The 15,494-nt window shown below is 35.4% G+C and overlaps 1 pseudogene; it reads left to right on the top strand.

The window, feature by feature from the left end:
* Positions 1-505: 505 nt before the first annotated feature.
* On the top strand, positions 506-2,463 carry LOC115721770 (uncharacterized; annotated as a pseudogene).
* Positions 2,464-15,494: the final 13,031 nt, after the last annotated feature.

Here is a 15,494-nt window from a genome sequence, read left to right as displayed (position 1 = left end):
GTGCTAAGAAATTTGAATTTTGTCATGGAAAACTCTAGAATAATAGCCAAGCATTCCAATCATTGATGGCGACTTGCACTATTCGAGTTCTTCCTGAGGTATTTCTTCCTTACTGTGATCTTTATTGAAGAGTTATTGATTTTTCATATAATGGTGATTGGTCCAATTTTCCATATATAATTTTTGTTAAAATAAAAAATACTGAGTTGATACAATTTTATATTTGGGTTGTAGATTGGTTCGATTGATCCGATTTTTAATTTTGAACCCATTTGAGAATCTTCAAGCTGAAAATGACTTTTTTTCTTCTCTTTTTGGAACTTGATTAACACGCTCTTGTGATTACTTAGTTTTAATAATCTATTTTGGAATTTTCCTTTTGCTTTTCAAAGAACCTGAAATGAGTCTAATCCAAACTTTTATACCTTTCAAGTTCAGTTAGTCTTAACTATAATGTAATTTTAATATTGTTGTATAACTTTAAGGTAACACTTTCAGATTCTAAAAACAACCGTGTGAACAAAGCACTTATGCTGATATTGAAGCAGCTTACCGGTGCCTTGTGGAGAAGTATGGGGTCAAGGAGGAAGATGTTATCTTATATGGGCAGTCGGTTGGTAGTGGACCCACTCTACCCGGTTGCCAAGTTTGAGAGATGTTATTCTACATAGTCCCATCTTGTCTGGTCTCCGAGTCATGTATTCTATCAAACGAACCTACTGGTTTGACATTTACAAGAATTTATACACGCTTCGCACAAAATGCTTGGATAAAATATAAAGTTGGTAATGATTCTTCCATGTATTTTCTACAGAAATTATAGTAGAACATAGACAAAATACCCCTTGTTAATTGTCCAGTTCTGGTAATTCATGTAAGTATCCCAATCCGACTCTTTAAAGTGAATGTTTTCTATATTTTTCTTTTAAGGAATCTTTCTTTGTTATCTGTCTTACATTTTCCTTTTTTTTGGATTATTTATTACAAAAGGAAATTATGTTAGACCATGTTTAATGGTTAATTGCACAAAATTTAACTCACTTATGTTTGATATTTGATTGGACATTTGTGGATGGTATTGAAGTGCTTGCTATTTTTGATGTCTGAGTAACACAAGATTTAAAGATGATAATTTTATTTTAGAATATTAAGTGGATGTGGCCCCTGGACTCGATTGACTTTGCACATAATGATCATTATGAACAACATTGCTGGACCTCTATTACAAATTTACAATTGGTGATTGTTAAGAAAGTTATTTATTTATTTATTTATTTATTTGCTTTTTTGGAATTTCTGTTTCATGTACACTCTAGAGGTAATAGAATGATTCAAGTGTAAATAGCCATATCTGTAATGCAGTTGGCATTCGCATTTAGTAATTGGTAAATGGAATTCCTTCAAAAATTAAATGTCATATCAACTTTTATTAATGATTTGTGTAATAACTGAGTAACTATTAGGAAGAAAATATTCCATGCAACTTTTTAATTGTCTCCGCCATTAGACAGGGAACTGCTGATGATGTAGTGGATTGCTCCCACGGTAAGTGACTGGCGGAACTTTGTAAGGAGAAATATGAGCCATTGTGGGTGAAAGGAGGGAATCAGTGTGATTTTAGAACTTTACTCGGAGAACATAAAACATCTCAAGAGTTCGGAAAATTTACAGTGCAATTAGAAAGTGCTCGAAAGAGCACATATTTTCAAGAAAGATCTAGATCAAGCACAGATTGGAGAGAGAATTCTAAACCGAGTGTTGACCAGAGAGAAAAGCCTAGATTTAGTACAGGCCGCAGTGAGAAGTCAAGTGTCAGCACTAATAAGAGAGAGAGATCAAGAAAAAGCATTGATCGATCTGAGAAAGCAAATAGCTTGGATCAACCAGAGAAGACAAGGAACATCATTGACCGGTTAGCAACTTATACTGATTAATACTTCAATTTTAAATTTCTTTCTATGGATTATCTATATGTTTTCCCTTTGTTCAATGCAAACTTGGCCAATGTGGCATATAATATATATCTTGCATTTAAATTTGGTTATCCTGAGTGGTTGACTTATGTTGGTAGCTTTGGCAGCATGGTCAGATCTGTTAGATTATGCAATATTGATTGTTTCAAGCCAACTGCAACCACTGTTTGAACTTTGAAGAACACAAGAGATCAATTCTAGGCTGAGTTTATTTTATGGTTTACTTTTTATTTATTTAATTGGTTAGGGGAGATTGATTGTGTTGGGTGATGGGAATATGTCATGTTCTCTATTTACAGAGGAGAAAGATGAAAGGTAATTTAATTAAGAATATGAGCAAATTGTTAACCTCAAATTGTTCTCTTTTCAACTAAATAAATTTAACCCTGCACTACTCTCTATCTCCTTACTTCTCAAATGTGCATACACCAAGTTTTTGTGTTGAAATGTGTTATTTCTTAAGATTTTATTTAATAATTTTTTCCCTCTATTTTACGATGGTATTTTTTCTTTAGTTTTCGCTACATAATGTTTCCTTTAAATTTTAGAACACATATAATATATTGTTCCTTTAAATTTTTCAGAAACAAATAATAAATGTTAAAGTCATATGCTATTATGATTTATCAATTATCATAAACTATTTCTTCACATTAAGGATAAGTACTATATGAGTATGTAAAAATTGGGAACAATTTATTTTTTATTATTAATAGCAATGTACATATCATAAGTTTATATACACAACAATATTTTATTAGTTTAATCTGATAAAACAAACTGCTCATATAATCATACTTTATTTAGTCACTGAAATCTAAAAAAAAAACATCAAAACCTTAAATAGAACTATTATTTACGTGGCTCGACACGTAACATCTACCTAGTATATATATATATTGGGCAAGACCTAGCAAAAGTTTCCTATCGGTAGTGAACTTTTTTGACCATTAATTTTAGATCATGTGGTTATTATGATCTAAGGTATATACTCTTACGATAGAACTGCTTGTATACAATTAAAATTTTATACATATTATAATAATTGTTAACGCAGATTTTCGTTAAATAAATTTGAACCTCACAGTGGTGATTTCGCACAGATAAATAAAAGCTATAGAAATAAAAGTATGAACACAGGAGTTTTTTACGTGGTTTTGCAGTTAAAATTCTGCATAGTCCACGAGTCCATGTTATTCAGATTTCTGATTATTTTTCAAGGCCTCTCTTGTATGAGTTTTTTCGTCCCCCCTTTTGATCTTGTCTGCCACTATTTATAATTACATAGTGGGCAGTAAATTACAAAAATTGACTGTAATTTTTACAGCAATTATTCCCTCAAATCATGGGATTTTTTTGAATAAAATCATACGATATATTAATTAATAAATTCTTTCAAAACAATAGAACGCACTTTAGAGGAACATTCCTCTAACTGAAGCACACGACCTGTTGAGAAACAAGAGTCTCTTTCCAAGCAATGAGCCAACTTATTTGTAGATCGTTTTACAAAACACAAATCAACAAAAGATAAAGCCAAAAGCAAATTTTGAATATCTTGAACAATAAGACCAAACTGTGAAGGCATAAGAATACTGCTTTGAATCGCTTGGACACACACCAAGTTATCTGTTTCCAACATGACTCTATCCCACGAATGAGTTGCAATCCAACTCAAGGCTTCTTTAATGGCTACTATCTCAGCAATTTCAGGTTGAACACATCCAATCTTCCCCTTCTTGAATGCTTCTACCATAGCACCATGATGATTCCGAGCTACACAACCCATGCTAAAAGACAAGACTCGAACTAGAAAAATTAAAAGGAAAAGACTAAAGAACAATGTCAAAAGACAAGACTAATGGGAAAAATTAAAAGGAAAAGACTAAAGAACCGTGTCAAAAGACAAGACTAATGGGAAAAACTAAATTAGTTTCTCAACACATAAACACGATCACAACATAAAGACTAATTAAGGAATGTACTTCTTATAATTCTAACCCCATAAAAATACTAATTGAAATTAACCTAATAATAGTAAATTAATAAATGAAACAAAAAGCATACATTCGTATATATGTTAATGTAACTATATGTGTATTGATTACAAATTACGCTAAGCAAATGCGGTGTTTATTTAGAATTTACACAGCTGTGAGTATCCCGTTTTTATTGGGTCGAGATGAACACATATTAAAGATATACGGTAAGCCTTATCTCATGAGGATGCCTCGCTAGGAATAGAGTTTAGTTAACTTTGATGGCGAACTAGTGCTCGTCATATGACTTCTCGAGATTAATATTACTTAAATTCTGATAACTACATTTTCTGATATCGAGATGATCTTTCTCGCATGCATACCATCATACAGGGAGATAGACGCCTCGCTGTCTGTCATCTTGATTCACCAAACTGTATATTCTTAGTTTGTATACCATGTAATATACGCTAAGTGTTTTTATTGTTATCGTTTCTCTTCCACGTAACGAGGTTGAAGCCGCGTCATGCACACTTGCACTCACATAATTTCTCGTTGATACATAAGTTAGCAGTTCGTACGTTTCTGTCTCCCAGAAGAATGTTCAGCCAGCCGAGTTATAAACATACTCTACAAATTGTGTTTCTAACGAGTTGTTCCATGCCAAGTGTACTTATGATTGCGTGTTTGAGTTCTTCATTCTTCCCAGCTCGACACGTGTCTTCCTCTGATGTGCTCACCGAATTTTGGGTATAACAATTGTCCCTTAAAAAGTTTTTTTTTAATAAAAATAGCTTTTTAATGATTACAACGGGTATTTCCGTCACGTTCCTCTTTTTAAAAAGATGCATGCCCTCTGATTTTGGCGGTTGTGCGGTTTTGAGGTACATCGGAATTAAATGACCATATTTTCCACTTCCACTTTGAATCATGTCCCTAGGATCAAATCTTTCTCTGATCTAACAAAGCCACTATCATAGGTATAAAGTAAGAAAAAAGGAACCACCTTTGCATTATTTTCTCCATTTTAGAAAGTCTGAATAAACTCTTAAGCTTCTTCATCAAGGATCACAATTAAGTTTGTCCGAGGACTTGTAGGCCATTTCTGTCCATGACCTTTTTCTTGAGAGTTTCCTCCGACTTCATCCTCTCAAAGCGATCCTTGCTTCATTCGAAGATTTTTAGACGGAGTAACCAGTCATTGCCCCAAGCCCTAACTTTAAACAGTAAGTTTCTTTCTTCTTTCTCATGTTTGTTACATTGTTTGGATTTGTTAATTAGTTTGTTTGTATCATTGTCATCTCATCTGGTTTTGGTAGTTTTTAGGGTTTAAACTGTATCTAGGTTCATACTAGGGTTCACGCAATATGTAGGTTGTTTTGAGATCTCCAACTCATTACCTTAAGATTTGATAAAATTCTCTCCAGGGATTGGGACTGCTTTTTGCTTGCAGCAATGTCCCACTCTAATTCAGGAATTTATCATCTAGAAGTTTTATAGTTTGAGTTTCCTACAGAATCAGTCATCCCGTATAAACCCAACCCTTCAAAACCCACCTCCAAATTAGAGTTGAACGATGCTAGGGTTAGGGAACACGTAGTGAGAACCCAACAGAAAGATATTGGTAGTCGCTACAGGCATTTCTTGCAAGAAATCTCCGAAGGTAAATGCCGATTCTTACGAGAAGCAGCCTGGCCGGAACCATCCAGTGTGTCCTTTATTCCTGTGGCAAAGCCTTTGTTTTTACCCAACGTCACGATTGCTTTTGAACCAGGTGACTTGGATTTTGAAATTATGCCTCCCAAGCCACGTACATCAAAGACTCCCCAGAACCCCAATGTCACCTTTGAGGCTGAGTTGATAGAATCGAAGGTGTGGTCTATCTCAGGCTACACGGGCGAGATGTTGAAGACCTGCGGGATCAAACTTGGGCAATCATGCCAAGTTAGATCAGTACAGGAGGGTGAGTTAAGTTGTTACCCCCTGCACGTTTTGCAAGCAGTAACTCGGGGACTAGTGGTGAGACTAGTACCAGTGGTTCGACTAGTATGGGCGCCTGGAGCCTTGAGCATATCAGTGCAGGGGCCACGCTTCCTCTTCGAGACTACTTCAAAGATTACATAAATCACATTGGAGTTGCCCCATTCCAGTTGACTCCCATCTCTTACAGGATTCTCGCTAGTTTGAAAGTCTTATACAAAATTTTGAACTGGGGGTGTCCCACACCAGTAGAGATTGAATATCTTTACTCGGTTAAGGCTGTTTCGTCAAGGAAGAATGCTGCAGGGGGCTTTTTCTATCTCAGTACTCATTCTAGCGAGCCTAAAATTATTGTAGACTTTCAAAATAAAGTATCCTTCAAGAACAACTTCTTCTGGACGTCTGGTCTTTTCCCCATCGGCACAACCACATTTCGCAAACTTCGTAAGTGATTGTTCTCTTCTTGCTCATTTACATCAATCTTTTTTTTCAAGTTTACGACCAATGTTTTGTTTGTTTTGACAACCCTCTTGACGAGGCCTACTCCTACCCCCGAGATGGTCAGTAGGCATAGTCGACTGATAACTCTTCCCTACGGTCTTCGGTCATGCGATTTCCTTTTGAGCGAGGCCATCCTGCGATCGGTGGGCCTTCTCGCTGATAAGGAATATACTTGTGATTACAAGATTCCCAAGTATTCTTCTTGGCAACAGATTACTGTTCCGACCAAGGACCAAGCCTGGGATCGCTTGGCTCAAGCACAATACCTTCAAAACACTGCCCCTTGAGAATTTGGTGAAGGAGCATCCCGAGGTAATCAATGTGGTTTGTCTCCTACTGTACTTAGGGCTGAGCGTAATACATTAGTCACCTTCCAAGACTCCCATCTTAATTTTTATATTTGAAATTCCCTTCTCGTGGACCGCATTGCTCATAAGTTTGACATCTGGTATCCTAGATTCCACGTCCAGGTTAACTGTCATGAGTCATATTATGGTATAGCTGAGAAATACGGTACTATGGAAGATAGGGCAGGTCACATAGATGCGAGCTGGGATTTAGAACCAATCGAGCCTTTTGATATATTCAAGATTACATGTTGTAGGGATTTTAGTGGATATTATGGTCCCTCTACCCCTTCATCTAGTGATAGCTCGCCTTCTAGTGATTTTGGTAAATCCCTTAGGTGGAAAATCGTATTCCTTCTTTTTTCATCTGCCTTTTCAATAATTACAACGCTTTGTCTTGTTTTGTAGACATGGGTTATGAAGATATCATGGACCGGAAGGGGAAGAAAAGGGCAACCAATCTTAGGGTCCCTACAACTGCTGAAGTGGTTCATCCCAAGAGGCAAAGGAAAACCACCGCCCATAAGAAGAAATCACTGGACGAGCCCATCGATCTCGAGGTCTCTGACAACGAGATCCAAGAACAAGTTCCTCCTCCAGTTGTTTCCGACGCCAATGCTCCTCGTCACGAGGAAACCCCCGCTACTGCTTCTTCGAGCAAGGCCATTGAGACCTTGTCGACCGCAGTAGGAGAGGTCGGGTCTAAATTTGCCCAAGCATATGGAGTTTTCTGCTGGTGCCAACTTCAAACTCTTCTTCCCCCTAATTGGGATTTTCTCAATCTTAGGAGTCCAAAAGAGATGCTTTCAAGGAGCTTAAACTATAACTTCATGGTACGTTGGCTTTGTTATTATAATTATATTATTCTTTTTATACCTCTTTCATATTCATCTGTTTGCAATTCTCCAGGCTTCTTTTGCTTCCAATCAACTACTCTCTGAGGTGCTCGAATACTTGGAGGGCGAGGTCCACAAATTACTATCCAATGCAAGGCTGTGAATAAGCATCAGGACGACGCCTAATAAGAAAATACCCGCCTTAAGCAAGAAGCCGAGAGAGCGAAGGAGGAAGCCGAGAATGCAAAAGAGGAAGCCGAGAAGGCCAAAGAGGAAGCCGAGAAGGAAAAAGAGGAGGCCAAGAAGATCGTCAAAGCCCAAGCCGATGAGTTTGAGAAGAAGCTCGCTGAAAAAGAAGTCGAGACCGTTGAACGATGCGACAAGGTTGGTTTTCACACCGTTTATCGAGCCTAGATGACGAACCTCAATATGGACACCAGCTTCTTAGAGGAGTAGGAAGAGGAAACTTTAGCCCTTTGCGAGAAGACCAGGATGGAGGAGGAAGATGGCGAGGTTGAGGAAGAAGAAGAAGAAGACCTGTGCAAGTCTTCTAGCATGCAGACTTGGTTATTTATTTATCTCGCTTTTCTCTTTTAGAAAATGGCCCCTTGGCCAAGACAATGGTTTGCCCCTGGTGGCATTTTTTTTTGTAAGGACAGATTTGCAAGGTTGGATGGCCAACTTTGCTTTTTTAATGCCTCATACTTTTAAGTTTAAACTTTAATGTGCAGCTGTTTGCTTGCGTTTCATTCACAATTTAAACAATCACATGCATAAAGTTTATTAGGGGTTTCCATTGCTCGTATTTTCCTCTGATGCTAAGTAGTTAATTTCCTACTTTACGCGCTAGCAGCTTATCTGCCCAACCCTCAACCTGCGAGCCATCATTGATTCCACCTCGCGATCATCAGAAATGATCTTATTTTAAGCAAACTCAAATATATTTTTAATGAACTTGTCATCTTGTATATATTTTCATTGCTTAATTACATGAGTAGTTAGATCTTCTACCCACGTGTTAGGTTTAAGTATCTTTTCAAGACACTTTGACGTCTCGTTTAATACTTTCACTTAGCACGAGCCGTTAGTATTCAGCTTTATGCGCTAATCGTAACTTTTGATTTTCCTTTCTTGTTAGGTAGGTTTTAAACCAAAAAAATACAGTTGTTTGATCCCTTTCTCGTCAGAAAGGTTTGATCAAGGTGTTATAACGATTCGACCCCTCTTCCGTCAAAAAGGTTTGGTCAGGGAGTTATAACAGTTCGACCCCTCTTTCATCAAAAAGGTTTGGTCGAGGACCTTTTAAAAAGTTTTCAATTTTTTTTTTAAATGATGGGTTTGCATTGTACTATGTATTTCTAGATTAATTCCGGTTAATCATACATATATGCCCCTTAAGTAATTTTAAAGGGTTTACACTTTATAATTACTTGTTTGAGAGAAATGATTACTTTATTCACAACTGAAGTTCAAAATATTTCATCAGTAATGTGACTTACAATCATTAATCTCATAAGAACTTCCCCAGTTCAATCGTTTATTTTATCAATCTTCTAGGAGCATCTGGTTTTGATAAAACGGGTTTTGATGTTCAGGGTCAATCCCTCACATACTCCCATAATTGTTTCAATATCTAGGGTTAATCCCTGACATATCTCAGGGTTCCAGGTGAAGTAATCCTGGTCTTGTCTTTGACTGCTACTGGTTGACGACCAGCTTTCCTTGTGGCAGCTTGATATGGCAACCATAGTGGGTCAATATCTTCTAACGTCGCAATTTTATTATTATTATTTTTAAAATTGCTTTACTGGAGTAACTGCCCCTTGTATTCTTGTGACTCGCTCCCTCTCGAGATAACCGAGATGTCCCTTCCTTCTACAGGGGAGGGTTATAACCCTTGGTTGCTCGAGTTATTGGGCAGATCGAGCTGATCATGGACATCGTCCTGCCCCTTTACATATCATTGAAAGTGTCCTTGCGATATGAGACCTTCTATCTCATCTTTCAGTTGGCAACACTCTTCCGTGGTATGACCAATATCTCCATGATATTCACACCGTTTAGTTGGATCCCTTTTATGCCTCACATATTTCATAGGTTTTGGCTCGCTAAAAACGATTTCCTGTACATGCGAGAGGTAGATATTTTCCTAAGTTTCATTGAGCTCGGTATCTTCAGCATAAAGAGGGATATATTTGATGTGTTTCTTATCCTTGGGCAACCTTTTGGAATCGTCTTCTCTCTTTGATCCTCAGGCTTCCGAATCAAATTCTCCAACAGTATCATGCCCTGGTTGTCTTCTGGGCTTCGTGACTTGATGCCTTCTGAACTTATTCTCCAACTCGTCCATTCGCAAATGGAATGAAACCTTTTGCTTTGGACTGAGTTATTGACGAAGATCAGGCTTCTTGAAGTTCAGATGCCCTGGTAGATCACTCATGTCGTGACTGCGGTCGAACATTGCTCTTCCTCTTAAGTTTTGATTTACCTTATTCTCCCCATAAGGGATGGCGCGAGTTTCTTTTTTATGAACCTGAAGAGAGGGTTGGCGATTTCCGTCCGATGTTCCACATATCTCAGGTTGTGTCCCCAAATTTTCCTTAGTTTCCTCAGGTTGCATCTCCTGAGAGCTCTGAGTATATCTCTAGGTTGTCTCCTGCCCCTTGGTTTGCGAGTTGTGAGGTTTGCCTCGTGAATCTCTTCTCTCAAGGTTAGGTTGATTTTGGGTACCATTCTCATGCACTGCCCTTACTGCAGCTATTTCACGCTCTAACTCAGCATTACGTCGACTTGCTTTCTCCAATCGACGGCTAAGATGGCGATTTTCTAATTTCACGATTGGTATGTACCTAGTTGGGTCGTAGGCGCCATCCTCATCAACCTGGTTAGGAAGTGCCCAGTTGTTGTTTACCCAAGGTCCATCAAGCCAAGGACTCCAATACTGGGTTTTCTCGGGGCTTGCAGTCTGTTCATGCGATGACTCAATAGATCCCTGAGGACTCAATGGTTCTTTTCCAAGGCGATGACTGATTCCTTCTTGAGGATTGTTATCTTCGTCATCCATTACTTTTATGTCAGGAGGCTTTTTCTGAGCTTTTTCACAGAGGCTCTCAATGAAGGCACCAAACTGTTAACGCAGATTTTCGTTAACTAAATTTGAACCTCACAGTGGTGATTTCGCACAGAAAAATAAAAGTTATAGAAATAAAAGTATGAACACAGGGTTTTTTACGTAGTTTTGCAGTTAAAATTATGCATAGTCCACGAGTCCATCTTATTCAGATTTCTGATTATTTTTCAGGGCCTTTCTTGTGTGAGTTTTTTCGTCCCCCCTTTTGATCTTGTCTGCCACTATTTATAAGTACATAGTGGGCAGTAAACTACAAAAGTTGACTGTGATCTTGAAAGCAATTATTCCCTCAAATCATGGGATTTGATTAGAAATTACGGTAAGTAAATGAAGTGTTTATTTAGAATTTACATAGCTGTGAGTATCCCGCTTTTATTGGGTCGAGATGAACGCATATTAAAGATATATGATAAGCCTTATCTCATGAGGATGCCTCGCTAGGAATGGAGCTGAGTTAACTTTGATGGCGAACTAGTGCTCGTCATATGACTTCTCGAGATTAATATTACTTTAATTCTGATAACTACATTTTCTGGTATCGAGATGATCTTTCTCGCATGCATACCATCATATAGCGAGATAGACGCCTCGCTGTCTGTCATCTTGATTCACCAAATTGTATATACTTAGTTTGTATACCATGTAATATACGCTAAGTATTTTTATCGTTATCGTTTCTCTTCCACGCGACGAGGTTGAAGCCTCGTCATGCACACTTGCACTCACATGGTTTCTCGTCGATACATAAGTTAGCAGTTCGTACGTTTCGGTCTCCCAGAAAACTGTTCAGCCAGCCGAGTTATAAACATACTCTGCAAATTGTGTTTCTAACGAGTTGTTCCATGCGAAGTGTACTTACGATTGCGTGTTTGAGTTCTTCGTTCTTCCCAGCTCAACACGTGTCTTCCTCTGATGTGCTCACCGAATTTTGGGTATAACAATAATATTTAAAGATTTTTATTTTTTAAAAAAAATAAAATGATATTAATAATTGAAATTTTTATTTTAAATTATTATTATTTTTTTATAAAGTTAATTTTGAATTATTTTTATATTGGTATTTGTTTTCAAAAAATAATTGCTTCTCTTAAATTTTTTTTTTAAAAAAACTTTTTATCTACCTTAAAAGCATATGAAAGCAAACTATAGTTATTGTATGCTTGAGTATTAATTAATTAAGTGAGTTAGATATTATTTTTCTTGCAAAAAAAAAAATGAGTTTAGAAGAAGTAAGTTAGTACGGTACCAATTAAAAAGCGTCTAAAATTATTTAAGTGATCCTACATGAGAAGAACTTTGAAAATAAATACCTATTTTAAAACAATTTAAATTAACTTTCGAAAAAAATAACAATAATTAAAAATAAAAATTAATAAAAATTTTAAGTATTAATATTATTTTATTTTTTTGAAAATAAATATATCATTAAATATTATTATAATATGTATAAGATTTTAATTGTATACAAGTAGTTCTATACTAAGAGTATATACCTTACATCATAATAACTACAAGATCTAAAATCAATGGTAAAAAAAAGTTTCCTACCAATAGGGAACTTTTGCTAGGTCCTACCATAATATTACCATATATAAATATTAGGGGGTAATGCATATGATTCGATATGTTGTAATTACACGAATTATGAATTATATGATTTTTTTAGTGTTTATTTTTTTTACGTAATTAAATACTGTTAAATGGTACAGGCTTTTAGTTTTATTTATATTTTTATGGATTTTTTTATGTTATAATTTTTAAAATATTATATTATTATGAAATATTATTTATGGATCTCCAAATCACCAAATTAATTATCACCATTAATGCTTGGTTGTATTTTCTTTTATTATATTGATTTAGTTTCTTATTCTTTTAGTCATATTTTTATATAAATAGTCACTTTATTGGAATAAACAACTGAGAAATTCTCATTCATTTTCTCTTTCTCTCTCCTTCTTCTTCTTCTTTTCTTCTTATCTATTTTATATTAGAGAAATGTTAGTAAATAACCATATTTCTAACTTTAGTGATAGTTAATGTCCATTTTTTAAAATAATTAAACAAATGTCCATTTTTACTTTTTAATACCTAAAATATCCTTCATTATATAAAAGGTATTATAAAAATACCTTAGAGTAATATGAATATAACATACAAATACTATACCTTATAGTAATATGAGTTATTATGTCCTTTTTTATTTTTTTTTTACTGATATGTATTCTTTTAATTTTATTTTTATTTCTTTCCTTCATGATATATAATATAACATACAAACGATATACCTTAGACCAATATGAATATACGATAAACTTAAACTAATATACTATTAAATGGTTTTTTTTTTCTACGATATACAATAGCATATAAAAACTATATTCTGCAATCATAAGCATAAATACTATAGTGAAAAATTAATATACCACCAGTATAGTGGAAAAAATATATACATACCAAAAATTTAATTTAATATTCCACATGTTTTTTTTTCTTTTTCTTTCCTTCATGATATACTAATGAACATAAAGACAATATTTCCTAGTGAAATATAACTATACCTCAAACTTATATTAATATTCCACATTTTTAAATTTCCGTCTTTCGTTCATTATATACCATAGCATATCAAAATAATATACTACAATCTTAAACTAATATACTACCTTTCAGTTTTTTTTTTAATATACAATTGCATGTAAAAACGATATACGATTGTGCAAAATAACTATACGAAACACTCAATTATTCAAGGTTATAATTGTAATTTCATCATCAAACTTTTAACAGAATAGATACATTTTGTTAATTTTTTATAAAAAGAGACATTTATTAACTTAATTATTAGATTTAGGGTCATTTTGCATCTTGGCCCTTTATATTATCCTATATTATTTTATAACACATAATTTATTTTTTTTCATTTTGTTAATTTTATTTAAAATGTAATAAAATAAGGAAATAAAATAGGAATAGTAGCTTGCTTTTTGTATACACAACTACTACAGATTACACTTAACGTTACAGTCATTATTGCTCTTTCACTTTTTCTTTTCCCAATTTCACATTCTTCCTTTTTCTTCTCCATTTTTTAGCTCTTCTTTCTTTATCACAGATGGAGCTTAGAGTTTTTTAGGTTGGGGAATTTTTTAGTTTAGTATTAATCATCATCATCATCATTTCATTCATCCTTTTTTATTTTTTCCTTCTTCGTCCTCTAGCTAATTCGTGTTTGTCTTCGTCTATTCTAAATTTTTGAAGCATTTTATTGAGTTCGGAGATTGTTCTTGAAGTTTTTGTGGTAAGTTTTGTTGTATATATATATTTACTTTAGTTATTGATTTTAGAGCCAATAAGTTTAAAAGTTGGTTTGTATTGTTGACCGAGATTTTCGGCAACCAAATATCTAAAGTAATAATCAGAGCTTAGGGATAATTAATGTAGGTAGTTTTTCACGTGGTTCGAGCATTAATTATCCGTAGTCCACGAGTCTCTGTTATTAATGAGTGAGTGTTTCTTACAGAGAATGTGTTTCTTTTATTTTTTTTCCGATCCCCTCACTAATTTTATTGAGGGGTATTTTATACCGATTGGTGGAAAGAAGAAAAGGGGTAACTTGTCTTCAAGTGCCACCTACGGGCATGCACAAGTTCCCAAAAAGTACAAAATAGGGCATGCATAACCTACGTAGTAGGCTGTTTAGGTTTTAAGTGAGATTAGCCTTCATCCCTTCTTGATTGATGTGATTCTTCATAATGGAGTCGTCACTAGCTTCCTTGATTATCGTGCAATCGCCCAAAACTGGGTTTATGACGTCTGACACGTCCTCTTATGGGTATTCGCAGATGTTTTCCCCATGTCGCATTAAATGTGAGGTGACTGTTCACCTCCAGCTTCACTGGCCCGGAGGAGTTTATTCGTCCTTCACCTCCCAAAGAAGAAGTGGAGCTATTTTTCCATATTTGGGAGCTTGCCCTTGAATCATAATTGTTGGTCCAAAGTGTTAGCCCAAGATATGTTTCCAAGAGGGGGGGTGAATTGGAAATTTAAACTAATTTCGGAAAATTAAAACTTTTAACACAAAATTATGCAATTAGTCAATTAATCAAGTAAAAGCAAATTGTAACACCCTAACTATCTTAGGCGTATTACGTGATTTTTAAACGTACTGTGCAGCTCGTTGCTAATCAACGAGGTTTATGGAAAAACGTGATTAATTAAAATTTTGCTTTTTAATTAAACTTATAAACCATATTATAAAAGTCTCGGGATCCCGATTTATAAAATCATTTACAAACATTTTAACTGTTTAACTATTACATCAAAATAAAAGTCGTCTAACGACAGTTACAAAAATCTCAGCCTTGCTGTCCCGAGGATCGTACGCTCCAGGCCTAACCGCCCCGACATGTACAATCTCATAAGCTCGCTCACGGTCCATCAGCTATAGCCTTGCCTTTACCTACACATGAACATAAACTGTGAGTCGACAGACTCAGTAAGAAAAGCATAATAATATCATACATAAAACTAACTGCCGTGTCCAACACGATACTGAGTCCCGCTACTGCCATGTCCAACATGGTACTGAGCCACTACTGCCATGTCCAACATGGTACTGAGTTTTGAACGTTCAGGGGACGGTACTATTGACAAGTATCCTCCTGATCGGTCGAACCGGTCATACTCCGGCCGTCGGTCATACTCCACTGTACCGACGGATAGGTCAATAAGACCGAACCACCAAC

This window comes from Cannabis sativa, chromosome 9 (assembly GCF_029168945.1).
Source record: "Cannabis sativa cultivar Pink pepper isolate KNU-18-1 chromosome 9, ASM2916894v1, whole genome shotgun sequence".
NCBI classification, from domain to species: Eukaryota; Viridiplantae; Streptophyta; class Magnoliopsida; order Rosales; family Cannabaceae; genus Cannabis; species Cannabis sativa.
Note: the sequence above shows the minus strand (reverse complement) of the source record. Positions and strands in the feature narration are given on the sequence as shown.